Raw genomic sequence first — 13,627 nt, forward strand, 5'->3', positions numbered from 1 at the left:
TTCCACCCAGCGTTCCCCCAAGTCTCCCGATAAAAATGATACCTCACTTGTGTGGGTAGGCCTAGCGCCCGCGACAGGAAATGCCCCAAAGCGCAACGTGGACACATCCAATTTTTTGAAAGAAAACAGAGGTGTTTTTTGCAAAGTGCCTATCTGTAGATTTTGGCCTCTAGCTCAGCCGGCACCTAGGGAAACCTACCAAACCTGTGCATTTTTGAAAACTAGAGACCTAGGGGAATCCAGGATGGGGTGACTTGTGGGGCTCTGACCAGGTTCTGTTACCCAGAATCCTTTGCAAACCTCAAAATGTGGCTAAAAAAACACATGTTCCTCACATTTCTGTGGCAGAAAGTTCTGGAATCTGAGAGGAGCCACAAATGTCCTTCCACCCAGCGTTCCCCCAAGTCTCCCGATAAAAATGATACCTCACTTGTGGGGGCAGGCCTAGCGCCCGCGACAGGAAATGCCCCAAAGCGCAACGTGGACACATCCAATTTTTTGAAAGAAAACAGAGGTGTATTTTGCAAAGTGCCTACCTGTAGATTTTGGCCTCTAGCTCAGCCGGCACCTAGGGAAACTTACCAAACCTGTGCATTTCTGAAAACTAGAGACCTAGGGGAATCCAAGATGGCGTGACTTGTGGGGCTCTGACCAGGTTGTGTTACCCAGAATCCTTTGCAAACCTCAAAATGTGGCTAAAAAAACACATGTTCCTCACATTTGTGTGGCAGAAAGTTCTGGAATCTGAGAGGAGCCACAAATTTCCTTCCACCCAGCGTTCCCCCAAGTCTCCCGATAAAAATGATACATCACTTGTGTGGGCAGGCCTAGCGCCCGCGACAGGAAATGCCCCAAAGCGCAACGTGGACACATCCAATTTTTTGAAAGAAAACAGAGGTGTTTTTTGCAAAGTGCCTACCTGTAGATTTTGGCCTCTAGCTCAGCCGGCACCTAGGGAAACTTACCAAACCTGTGCATTTCTGAAAACTAGAGACCTAGGGGAATAAAAGATGGGGTGACTTGTGGGGCTTTGACCAGGTTCTGTTACCCAGAATCCTTTGCAAACCTCAAAATTTGGCTAAAAAAACACATGTTCCTCGCATTTCTGTGGCAGAAAGTTCTGGAATCTGAAAGGAGCCACAAATTTCCTTCCACCCAGCGTTCCCCCAAGTCTCCCGATAAAAATGATACCTCACTTGTGTGGGTAGGCCTAGCGCCCGCGACAGGAAATGCCCCAGCGCAACGTGGACACATCCAATTTTTTGAAAGAAAACAGAGGTGTTTTTTGCAAAGTGCCTACCTGTAGATTTTGGCCTCTAGCTCAGCCGACACCTAGGGAAACCTACCAAACCTGTGCATTTTTGAAAACTAGAGACCTAGGGGAATCCAAGATGGGGTGACTTGTGGGGCTCTGACCAGGGTCTGTTACCCAGAATCCTTTGCAAACCTCAAAATTTGGCTAAAAAAACACATGTTCCTCACATTTCTGTGGCAGAAAGTTCTGGAATCTGAGAGGAGCCACAAATTTCCGTCCACCCAGCGTTCCCCCAAGTCTCCCGATAAAAATGATACCTCACTTGTGTGGGTAGGCCTAGCGCCCGCGACAGGAAATGCCCCAAAGCGCAACGTGGACACATCCAATTTTTTGAAAGAAAACAGAGGTGTATTTTGCAAAGTGCTTACCTGTAGATTTTGGCCTCTAGCTCAGCCGGCACGTAGGGAAACTTACCAAACCTGTGCATTTCTGAAAACTAGAGACCTAGGGGAATCCAAGATGGCGTGACTTGTGGGGCTCTGACCAGGTTCTGTTACCCAGAATCCTTTGCAAACCTCAAAATGTGGCTAAAAAAACACATGTTCCTCACATTTCTGTGGCAGAAAGTTCTGGAATCTGAGAGGAGCCACAAATGTCCATCCACCCAGCGTTCCCCCAAGTCTCCCGATAAAAATGATACCTCACTTGTGTGGGTAGGCCTAGCGCCCGCGACAGGAAATGCCCCAAAGCGCAACGTGGACACATCCAATTTTTTGAAAGAAAACAGAGGTGTTTTTTGCAAAGTGTCTATCTGTAGATTTTGGCCTCTAGCTCAGCCGGCACCTAGGGAAACTTACCAAACCTGTGCATTTCTGAAAACTAGAGACCTAGGGGAATCCAAGATGGGGTGACTTGTGGGGCTCTGCCCAGGTTCTGTTACCCAGAATCCTTTGCAAACCTCAAAATGTGGCTAAAAAAACACATGTTCCTCACATTTCTGTGGCAGAAAGTTCTGGAATCTGAGAGGAGCCACAAATTTCCTTCCACCCAGCGTTCCCCCAAGTCTCCCGATAAAAATGATACCTCACTTGTGTGGGCAGGCCTAGCGCCCGTAACAGGAAATGCCCCAAAGCGCAACGTGGACACATCCAATTTTTTTAAAGAAAACAGAGGTGTTTTTTGCAAAGTGCCTACCTGTAGATTTTGGCCTCTAGCTCAGCCGACACCAAGGGAAACCAACCAAACCTGTACATTTCTGAAAACTAGAGACCTAGGGGAATCCAAGATGGGGTGACTTGTGGGGCTCTGAACAGGGTCTGTTACCCAGAATCCTTTGCAAACCTCAAAATTTGGCTAAAAAAACACATGTTCCTCACATTTCTGTGGCAGAAAGTTCTGGAATCTGAGAGGAGCCACAAATTTCCGTCCACCCAGCGTTCCCCCAAGTCTCCCGATAAAAATGATACCTCACTTGTGTGGGTAGGCCTAGCGCCCGCGACAGGAAATGCCCCAAAGCGCAACGTGGACACATCCAATTTTTTGAAAGAAAACAGAGGTGTTTTTTGCAAAGTGCCTACCTGTAGATTTTGGCCTCTAGCTCAGCCGGCACCTAGGGAAACTTACCAAACCTGTGCATTTCTGAAAACTAGAGACCCAGGGGAATCCAAGATGGGGTGACTTGTGGGCCTCTGACCAGGTTCTGTTACCCAGAATCCTTTGCAAACCTCAAAATTTGGCTAAAAAAACACATGTTCCTCACATTTCTGTGGCAGAAAGTTCTGGAATCTGAGAGGAGCCACAAATGTCCTTCCACCCAGCGATCCTCCAAGTCTCCCGATAAAAATTATGCCTCACTTGTGTGGGTAGGCCTAGCGCCCGCGACAGGAAATACCCCAAAGCGCAACGTAGGCACATCCAATTTTTTGAAAGAAAACAGAGGTGTTTTTTGCAAAGTGCCTACCTGTACATTTTGCCCTCTAGCTCAGCCGGCACCTAGGGAAACCTACCAAACCTGTGCATTTTTGAAATCTAGAGACCTAGGGGAATCCAAGATGGGGTGACTTGTGGGGCTCTGACCAGGTTCTGTTACCCAGAATCCTTTGCAAACCTCAAAATGTGGCTAAAAAAACACATGTTCCTCACATTTCTGTGGCAGAAAGTTCTGGAATCTGAGAGGAGCCACAACTTTCCTTCCACCCAGCGTTCCCCCAAGTCTCCCGATAAAAATGATACCTCACTTGTGTGGGCAGGCCTAGCGCCCGCAACAGGAAATGCCCCAAAGCGCAACGTTGACACATCCAATTTTTTGAAAGAAAACAGAGGTGTTTTTTGCAAAGTGCCTACCTGTAGATTTTGGCCTCTAGCTCAGCCGACACCTAGGGAAACCAACCAAACCTGTACATTTCTGAAAACTAGAGACCTAGGGGAATCCAAGATGGGGTGACTTGTGGGGCTCTGACCAGGGTCTGTTACCCAGAATCCTTTGCAAACCTCAAAATTTGGCTAAAAAAACACATGTTCCTCACATTTCTGTGGCAGAAAGTTCTGGAATCTGAGAGGAGCCACAAATTTCCGTCCACCCAGCGTTCCCCCAAGTCTCCCGATAAAAATGATACCTCACTTGTGTGGGTAGGCCTAGCGCCCGCGAAAGGAAATGCCCCAAAGCGCAATGTGGACAAATCAAATTTTTTGAAAGAAAACAGAGGTGTTTTTTGCAAAGTGCCTACCTGTAGATTTTGGCCTCTATCTCAGCCGGCACCTAGGGAAACCTACCAAACCTGTGCATTTTTTAAAACTAGAGACCTAGGGGAATCCAAGATGGGGTGACTTGTGGGGCTCTGACCAGGTTCTGTTACCCAGAATCCTTTGCACACCTCAAAATGTGGCTAAAAAAACACATGTTCCTCACATTTCTGTGGCAGAAAGTTCTGGAATCTGAGAGGAGCCACAAATTTCCTTCCACCCAGCGTTCCCCCAAGTCTCCAGATAAAAATGATACCTCACTTGTGTGGGCAGGCCTAGCGCCCGCAACAGGAAATGCCCCAAAGCGCAACGTGGACACATCCAATTTTTTGAAAGAAAACAGAGGTGTTTTTTGCAAAGTGCCTACCTGTAGATTTTGGCCTCTAGCTCAGCCGGCACCTAGGGAAACTTACCAAACCTGTGCATTTCTGAAAACTAGAGACCCAGGGGAATCCAAGATGGGGTGACTTGTGGGCCTCTGACCAGGTTCTGTTACCCAGAATCCTTTGCAAACCTCAAAATTTGGCTAAAAAAACACATGTTCCTCACATTTCTGTGGCAGAAAGTTCTGGAATCTGAGAGGAGCCACAAATGTCCTTCCACCCAGCGATCCTCCAAGTCTCCCGATAAAAATTATGCCTCACTTGTGTGGGTAGGCCTAGCGCCCGCGACAGGAAATACCCCAAAGCGCAACGTAGGCACATCCAATTTTTTGAAAGAAAACAGAGGTGTTTTTTGCAAAGTGCCTACCTGTACATTTTGCCCTCTAGCTCAGCCGGCACCTAGGGAAACCTACCAAACCTGTGCATTTTTGAAATCTAGAGACCTAGGGGAATCCAAGATGGGGTGACTTGTGGGGCTCTGACCAGGTTCTGTTACCCAGAATCCTTTGCAAACCTCAAAATGTGGCTAAAAAAACACATGTTCCTCACATTTCTGTGGCAGAAAGTTCTGGAATCTGAGAGGAGCCACAACTTTCCTTCCACCCAGCGTTCCCCCAAGTCTCCCGATAAAAATGATACCTCACTTGTGTGGGCAGGCCTAGCGCCCGCAACAGGAAATGCCCCAAAGCGCAACGTTGACACATCCAATTTTTTGAAAGAAAACAGAGGTGTTTTTTGCAAAGTGCCTACCTGTAGATTTTGGCCTCTAGCTCAGCCGACACCTAGGGAAACCAACCAAACCTGTACATTTCTGAAAACTAGAGACCTAGGGGAATCCAAGATGGGGTGACTTGTGGGGCTCTGACCAGGGTCTGTTACCCAGAATCCTTTGCAAACCTCAAAATTTGGCTAAAAAAACACATGTTCCTCACATTTCTGTGGCAGAAAGTTCTGGAATCTGAGAGGAGCCACAAATTTCCGTCCACCCAGCGTTCCCCCAAGTCTCCCGATAAAAATGATACCTCACTTGTGTGGGTAGGCCTAGCGCCCGCGAAAGGAAATGCCCCAAAGCGCAATGTGGACAAATCAAATTTTTTGAAAGAAAACAGAGGTGTTTTTTGCAAAGTGCCTACCTGTAGATTTTGGCCTCTATCTCAGCCGGCACCTAGGGAAACCTACCAAACCTGTGCATTTTTTAAAACTAGAGACCTAGGGGAATCCAAGATGGGGTGACTTGTGGGGCTCTGACCAGGTTCTGTTACCCAGAATCCTTTGCACACCTCAAAATGTGGCTAAAAAAACACATGTTCCTCACATTTCTGTGGCAGAAAGTTCTGGAATCTGAGAGGAGCCACAAATTTCCTTCCACCCAGCGTTCCCCCAAGTCTCCAGATAAAAATGATACCTCACTTGTGTGGGCAGGCCTAGCGCCCGCAACAGGAAATGCCCCAAAGCGCAACGTGGACACATCCAATTTTTTGAAAGAAAACAGAGGTGTTTTTTGCAAAGTGCCTACCTGTAGATTTTGGCCTCTAGCTCAGCCGGCACCTAGGGAAACCTACCAAAAATGTGCATTTCTGAAAACTAGAGACCTAGGGGAATCCAAGATGGGGTGACTTGTGGGGCTCTGACCAGGTTCTGTTACCCAGAATCCTTTGCAAACCTCAAAATTTGGCTAAAAAAACACATGTTCCTCACATTTCAGTGGCAGAAAGTTCTGGAATCTGAGAGGAGCTACAAATTTCCTTCCACCCAGCGTTCCCCCAAGTCTCCCGATAAAAATGATACCTCACTTGTGTGGGTAGGCCTAGCGCCCGCAACAGGAAATGCCCCAAAGCGCAACATGGACACATCCAATTTTTTTAAAGAAAACAGCGGTGTTTTTTGCGAAGTGCCTACCTGTAGATTTTTGCCTCTAGCTCAGCCGGCACCTAGGGAAACCTACCAAACCTGTGCATTTTTGAAAACTAGAGACCTAGGGGAATCCAAGATGGGCTGACTTGTGGGGCTCTGACCAGGTTCTGTTACCCAGAATCCTTTGCAAACCTCAAAATTTGGCAAAAAAACCCACATGTTCCTCACATTTCTGTGGCAGAGAGTTCTGGAATCTGAGAGAAACCACAAATTTCCTTCCACCCAGCGTTCCCCCAAGTCTCCCGATAAAAATGATACCTCACTTGTGTGGGTAGGCCTAGCGCCCGCAACAGGAAATGCCCCAAAGCGCAACGTGGACACATCCCTTTTTTTGAAAGAAAACAGTGCCTCCCTGTGGATTTTGGCCTGTACCTCAGCTGGCACCTAGGGAAACCTACCAACCCTGTGCATTTTTTAAAACTAGAGACGTAGGGGAATCCAAGATGGGGTGACTTGTGGGGCTCTGACCAGGTTCTGTTACCCAGAATCCTTTGCAAACCTCAAAATTTGGCTAAAAAAAACACCTTTTCCTCTCATTTCGGTGACAGAAAGTTCTGGAATCTGAGAGGAGCCACAAATTTCCTTCAACCCAGCGTTCCCCCAAGTCTCCCGATAAAAATGATACCTCACTTGTGTGGGTGGGCCAGGTGCCTGCAACAGAATAAGGCCCAAAACTTGTAGACAAAGAGGGGATAGCACAGCGAGTTTATAAGGGCATATTCTTTTATACATCTTTAGACGGACTCTGCTTTGGGGACCCACATAAGTGAGGTATCATTTTACTTGGGAGACTGAGGGGAAAACTGGGGAGTAGGAATTTCGTGCTGGAGCGGTGATCCTACTAAGAAAAGTCAGGAAAATATGCTTTTTTATGCAAATTTTGAGGTTTACAGAGGAGTTTGGGTAAGAAAATGTTGGGGGAGCCACGCAAGCCACACCTCCCTGGACTCCTTGGTGTGTCTAGTTTTAAAAAATGTCTGGGTTTTGTACGTTTCCCTAGATGAAGGCCGCACCCAGGACCAAAAACATAGGTGTGCCCTCCCCCCCAAACACAGGTATTTTTGTAATATATCATTTTGATGTGTGCACATACGTCCGTGATGTGCCAACCACTAAAATTATGAAAATAAACACACTTAGGTTATGTGAAGAAGACCCCTCACCCACCAACCAAGTTGGTGGCATGCTTCATCATCGGGGTCCCACCCGAGGCACCTAGCGTGTCACAGGTGTGCTGCAACGCCTGATTACAGCGGAGCAGGTTTTGTCATTTTTACCACACATACTGGTTGGATTTGGCACGAGGGTGAGTGATGGTTCAGTGGATCAAATTTTATTAACAAGAGATTTCACAAAAATGAAATGCACTGTTAATAACTGAAAGGCAAAAAACTGAACCAATGACTCACAGCTCGTGAGCTGTAAAGCAGCGACAAGGCACCAACCGCTTTACAGTCCATTCACACACCTTTCATACATGACACGCACAAGACCATTCACACCGCCAGCCACGGGCCCAGCACATTACAACACTCACATCACAGACCGCGCCACTCAAGGGCCCATCACTTACATACGCCCACATGCCTGATACAAGAATCACACCAGCTGATGTGAGTGTGGCTGGCGTTTGGCTGGCATCGCCAGCCAAGCGCCACCCCAAGCACACCGCCAGCCAAGCGCCACCCCAAGCACACCGCCTTCCAAGCCCCACCCCACGCACACCACCAGCCAAGCGCCACCCCAAGCACACCACCAGCCAAGCGCCACCCCAAGCACACCGCCAGCCAAGCGCCACCCCAAGCATACCGCCAGCCAAGCGCCACCCCAAGCACACCGCCAGCCAAGCGCCACCCCAAGCACACTGCCAGCCAAGCGCCACCCCAAGCACACCGCCAGCCAAGCGCCACCCCAAGCACACCCCCAGCCAAGCCCCACCCCACGCACACCGCCAGCCAAGCGCCACCCCACGCACACGCCATCACTTTTTTTGTTTATAAACAACAAAGAAACCACTAATTATAAAATAAGCACAAAACTACAAACACAAAAGCTCTAACTAAATACGACAGAGATGCCAACCGTGAAACATATGAAAATATAAAACAGACAGCTTACGCTCACGGTATTTCCCAGAATTTTTTTTGGGTATGGTAACTTCTATAACAGCTGGGCACACACAGGCCAGGCTTTGAAGGGCATTCGGGGCAGTACATCCGGCTCTCCCTCCGGATTAATCTCCGGGCACATACTCTACATTTCTTTGTGGGCAAGTCTTTTTTGGGAGTGGGAGGAATGTGATCTGGAAAGTGCCAATCTTTCAATCTAGCCACATCCTCCACCACTTCTACTCTAGGAACTCTTGCCGGTTCCACCACAATAAGGCTTTCTATCACCGACTCCTGAAATTGAACAAATGTGATCCTTGACTCAGGTGAACATTCCTTGTATACAATAAAGGCATTAAAAGTTGCCAAATGAAATAAATGTAGGGCCAACTTTTTATACCACACATAAGACTTACGAAGAGCAGTGTAAGGTTCCAACCTCTGATCTACTCTAAAAACACCACCCATGTGCCTATTGTAGTCCAAAATGCACGCAGGTTTGCGCACTTCCGCAACCTGACCCCAAACAGCCACAGGGGAAGTACTCTCATCATGGATGGTCGATAGCATGTACACATCCCTCCTGTCTGAAAAGTTCATAGCTAGCAGCTCATTATTCCGCAAGGCACTGCACTGTCCCCTCACAAGTTTCTTACAGACAAGCTCCCTTGGATAGCCTTTCCGGTTAGAATGGATTGTGCCACAAGCAACAGTGTTCACTCTAAACAACTCCTTGAACAACTTCACTCCAGTGTAGAAATTATCTACGTACAAATGGTGACCTTTGTTAAACAGCCGTCTAGCAAGTTCCCACACAATTTTTTCGCTAACTCCAAAAGTGGCCGGACAACCAGGAGGGTCAATACTGAAATCCCTACCAGTGTAGACCCGGAAATTATACACATATCCTGCACTGCTTTCTGACAGCAGATACAATTTAATCCCATACTGTGCCCTCTTACTAGGAATGTACTGCTTAAAAACTAAACGCCCCTTGAAAAGGACCAAAGACTCGTCCACACTTATCTCTTTGCCTGGAACATAGACCTCTGAAAACCGATCCACAAAATGATCAAGGACAGGCCTCATCTTAAAAAGACGGTCACAATCAGGGTGATCTTTTGGCAAGGCTAAAGCATTGTCTACAAATGCAGCATACGAAGAAGAAGCAAATACCGATTACGTGTCATAGTTGCAGGAAATATAGCAGTTGCCATCAAGGGACTAGTAGACCAATAAGAAGCCAGTGACGGCTTCCTGATCAACCCCATCAAAAAAGACAAACCTAAAAATCTTTTCATCTCTTCCAGATATGTGGGAACCCACTGAGTAGCTCTAGACTGAGGCTTAAGTCTGGCAATATTGTCCTGCAAATATTGCTCTGCATACACATTTGTCTGCTCCACAATCTCTTCCAAAAATACATTGTCCATAAACAAGTGAAAGAAATGGACAGGCAAAAAAAAGTCTGTATTAACTCTACTCCCTGGGAGACCAGTCAATGCAGGTAACTGTGGCTGCTCCATGTTTGGGGCAATCCAGATGTCAGGTCTTCTAATGGGAAACCCTTCAGCCCCAGGCTGCTGCACTCTTGGCACATCAAACTCGGACAGAAAACTCACTTCCAGAATCTCCTGCTTCCTCCTCTGCCTCATATGCAGAGTCAGTGTCGTAATCATCGTCTGAAGACGACTCAAAGAGCATGCGAACAACCTGCTGAGCGGTCACTTTGCGGCTAGCCATGATCCTCACTAACAACAAATGGATTGCCAACAACAACTAGCACTAAAATAAGTAATAAACAAAGTGTAGCTTTATCACAAAGAGTTATGTACTACAAAAAACTATACCACTCACTTGCCTGAAAAAGCTACTCACCAAGCAACTACTCTGCACAGACACAGCAATCACCAATGATATTCCCACTAAAAAGAAAAAAGAAAAAAACTAATTAGACATATGACAACACAAACATCACTGTGCTCAAATCTAAGGACAATGTCAAACACACAATACTGCATTTAGTACACCACCTACAAACATGTAATTCATGAATGTCAACAATACTCCTTTGGAGTAAATTGCTTTCATTTACCTAAAACACGCAACTATGCAAACCGCAGGACAACTACTGCCAAAACCGCAAGGATCCACAGCAAAGGAAGCAAAAGCGTTGAACTAGAAGAAAAAGAAGAAATATATTGTTATAATCACAAATACAAATACTTCGCCAGTTGACAAACACCCCACCACCAAGAACTTAGAAGTTGTCCCTGGTACCTAAGTGGATCCTGCCCCCCTCGGGGATAGATGGGCGTAAACAAATTGGCCAATCTAAATGGGCAGCACCTCTGTGTCCCCTTTAGGGGGCAACCCTTCCCAAAGGGGGCACCCCCAGCACAAAACAAAAAAATATAAAAAATCCCTGGCGTATTGGTGGTTTCTGCCCTCCTTGGGGACAGATGGGCCTACAAAAATAGGCCCATCTGCCCCCAAAGGGGGCAGAGATGGCCAATACGAACTTTCCCCACTTTAGGGGGGCAACCGTTGCCCAAGGGGTGCCCCCAAACACACACCACACACACCACACAATCCCTGGCGCCTAGTGTGCTTCCACCACCCGGGGGCCAGATCGTCCCAAAAAATGGCTGGTCTGCCATCGGGGGGGCCGAAACAGAAAAAAAAAAAATAGCCCCCCAGGGGAGCGACCCTTGCCCAAGGGGTTGCCCCCAAAAAACACAAACAAAACAAAATCCCTGGTGTCTAGTGGATTTCGTTCCCCCCTGGGGCAGATCCGCCGAAAAAAAGGCGATCTGCCCCCGGGGGGGGGGGGGGGGGGGGAGCGAAACACTAAAAAAAATTGACCCCCGGGGGCGACCCTTGCCTAAGGGGTCGCCCCCAAAATAAAAAAACAAAACAAAATCCCTGGTGTCTAGTGAATTTCGCCCCCCCCCCTGGGGGCAGATCTGCCTAAAAATCAGAGAATCTGCCCCCGGGGGGGGCGAAATACTAAAAAAAATTACCCCCAGGGGGACGACCCTTGCCCAAGGGGTCGCCCCCAAAATAAACATACCCAAGAAAATCCCTGGTGTCTAGTGGAGATTCCTGCTCCACGATTGCGGGCCCTGCCCACGATCGTGGAGCAGGAATCTTGTGAAAACAGGCACAGGGGGAAAGGAAAAAGCCTTTCCTTTCCCCCGTGTCTGTTTCCCCCCCCACAAAAACCCCCAAAACGGAAAGGACTCACCTTTTGTGTCCTTTCCTCCTCGACGCGCTGGAAGCAAATGGCTTCCAGCGCGTCCGGCAACACCTGATGACGTCGGCGCGCTGTGCGCGCGCTGACATCATCGGATTGCCGGGGGGGGATTGGGGGTGGAAGGGGAAGGTCTTACCCTTCCATCCCCGCTTTGGGGGGACAGGGGTGCATGGGGGGGCGCGCGCTAGCGCTCCCCCAAGTTCCCGTGTGCCTTGGAGGAGGTGACCTCGTCCAAGGCACAAGGGAACTGTAGCCTTGGACGAGGTGACCTCGTCCAAGGCACAGAAGGGGTTAATCACTTTTTTAGTATTTCATTTGTACTTTACTTCAAACAGTCCCACTAAAGCCTCAGATTCTCACAATTCAATATGTTCACTGCCTGTGAGCCTTGGCCAATGAGCAGTTCCCTCCTTTTTGTCTATAGTTTTTACAGGTCAAAAGTTATACATTAAATTGTATGATCTATACTTTGACTTTTCCGATGTGCCAGCTAAAGCCTGACCAATGACAATGTTGTTTTGGGCATAGTTACTGGGGGAACGTGGCATTTCTAATGCCACAAATGTTCCACTCCTAAATATTATTCACCCTACTTAGTGGGTAAGAAGTTACTATAAAATGAGATTTGCTAGCATAGATGTGAAGACCTCACTGCCATTGGAAGGACTCTTAACTATATAAAATTATTTTAACTTTGTAAATAAATAAATGAATAAATAAATATATAACTATATTGTACTGGCAGCACAATGATGTCACTGTAGCTATTGTTAATTAAGAATGTTCATAGTTTTCTTAGTAACTGTAAGGTTGTTTGATAAATTTGCATGACACTTGCCAAAAGAAGTAGGTCCGGGCACAGAACTCCGCTCCGAAAGCGGAGTTTTCAGAATATGGGAAATTTAAATTATGCAAATTGTGGCGGAGTTCTGGAATTCTGCTGTCCAGGTGGGAAGCAGAGTTTGTTGGCATGAGCGAGATTTGCTTTTGGTGCTCGCTCATGACCACCATGATGCTCTCTGGCTGCTAGCAAGCGTGTGAGAGACTTTGCCCCTTCTGGCGTGGCATCTGGCTGTGACACCAGCAAAAAAGTGCTGCTGGGGAGCGCAACTGCATCTCGAGTTGATTTTCAACTCAAGATGCATCAAAAATTTCTAAATCTAGTGTAAAAGTGTTTTCGAGTGGAAGTTCTTCTCCAATGGAGCATTCAAGTTTTTTTTTTAGTGTATGAAACCCTTTTATTTGGAAACTGGAAGGAAGTGACCCAGAAACTACAACTTCCTGGTCCTGTCCAGCAGGCTCCTCTCTGTGATTTGTCCATCTCCTCGTCAGTTTTTACTTGTATTTCAAGGTGGAAGGATCACTCTGTCTCTTGTATATGTATCTTTGGATTTAAGGACTTTGTTTTTGGGATATCACACAAGTAAGTTAAAAAACTATTGTATAAGGGTGTTGTTTGTTTACTTGTGCATGCACCAGTATTTATTTTTACTTTAATTTAGTTTTTACATTTTATTAAGGTGAGTGGACTAGAGTTTAAGGAGGGGCCTAGTTATTTATTTTGCATTTCATTTTTTTTCCATATTTTGTATATGTTGTGAGGTAATATTTGATGGTATAGGAGGACCACCATGCCTCCCTCTGACCAGTGTGTGTGCTTGTCATCATCTGCCATTTTTCTATGTTCTACCGGCCGTGTGGTCCGGGGCCATTGTGTGTAGTCTTTGTCCATAGACTTGCATGTGTTCTTGGTTCTCAATGCCTCCTGTTTGCAGTTGTTGATTGACCTGGTGGCTGGCGTCAATTTGTGCATCCAGTCTGTGTGTCTTTGCCATAGATTTGCATGTGTTCTTTGTTCTCATTGCTCCTTGTTGTTTGACCGTATGGTTGGCAGCCATTTTGAGCATGCAGCCAATGTGCCTTTGCCACAGGCTTACATATGTTTTTTATTCTCCAAAGGGCACAGCTA

Source organism: Pleurodeles waltl, chromosome 6 (assembly GCF_031143425.1).
Source record: "Pleurodeles waltl isolate 20211129_DDA chromosome 6, aPleWal1.hap1.20221129, whole genome shotgun sequence".
Taxonomy (NCBI): Eukaryota; Metazoa; Chordata; class Amphibia; order Caudata; family Salamandridae; genus Pleurodeles; species Pleurodeles waltl.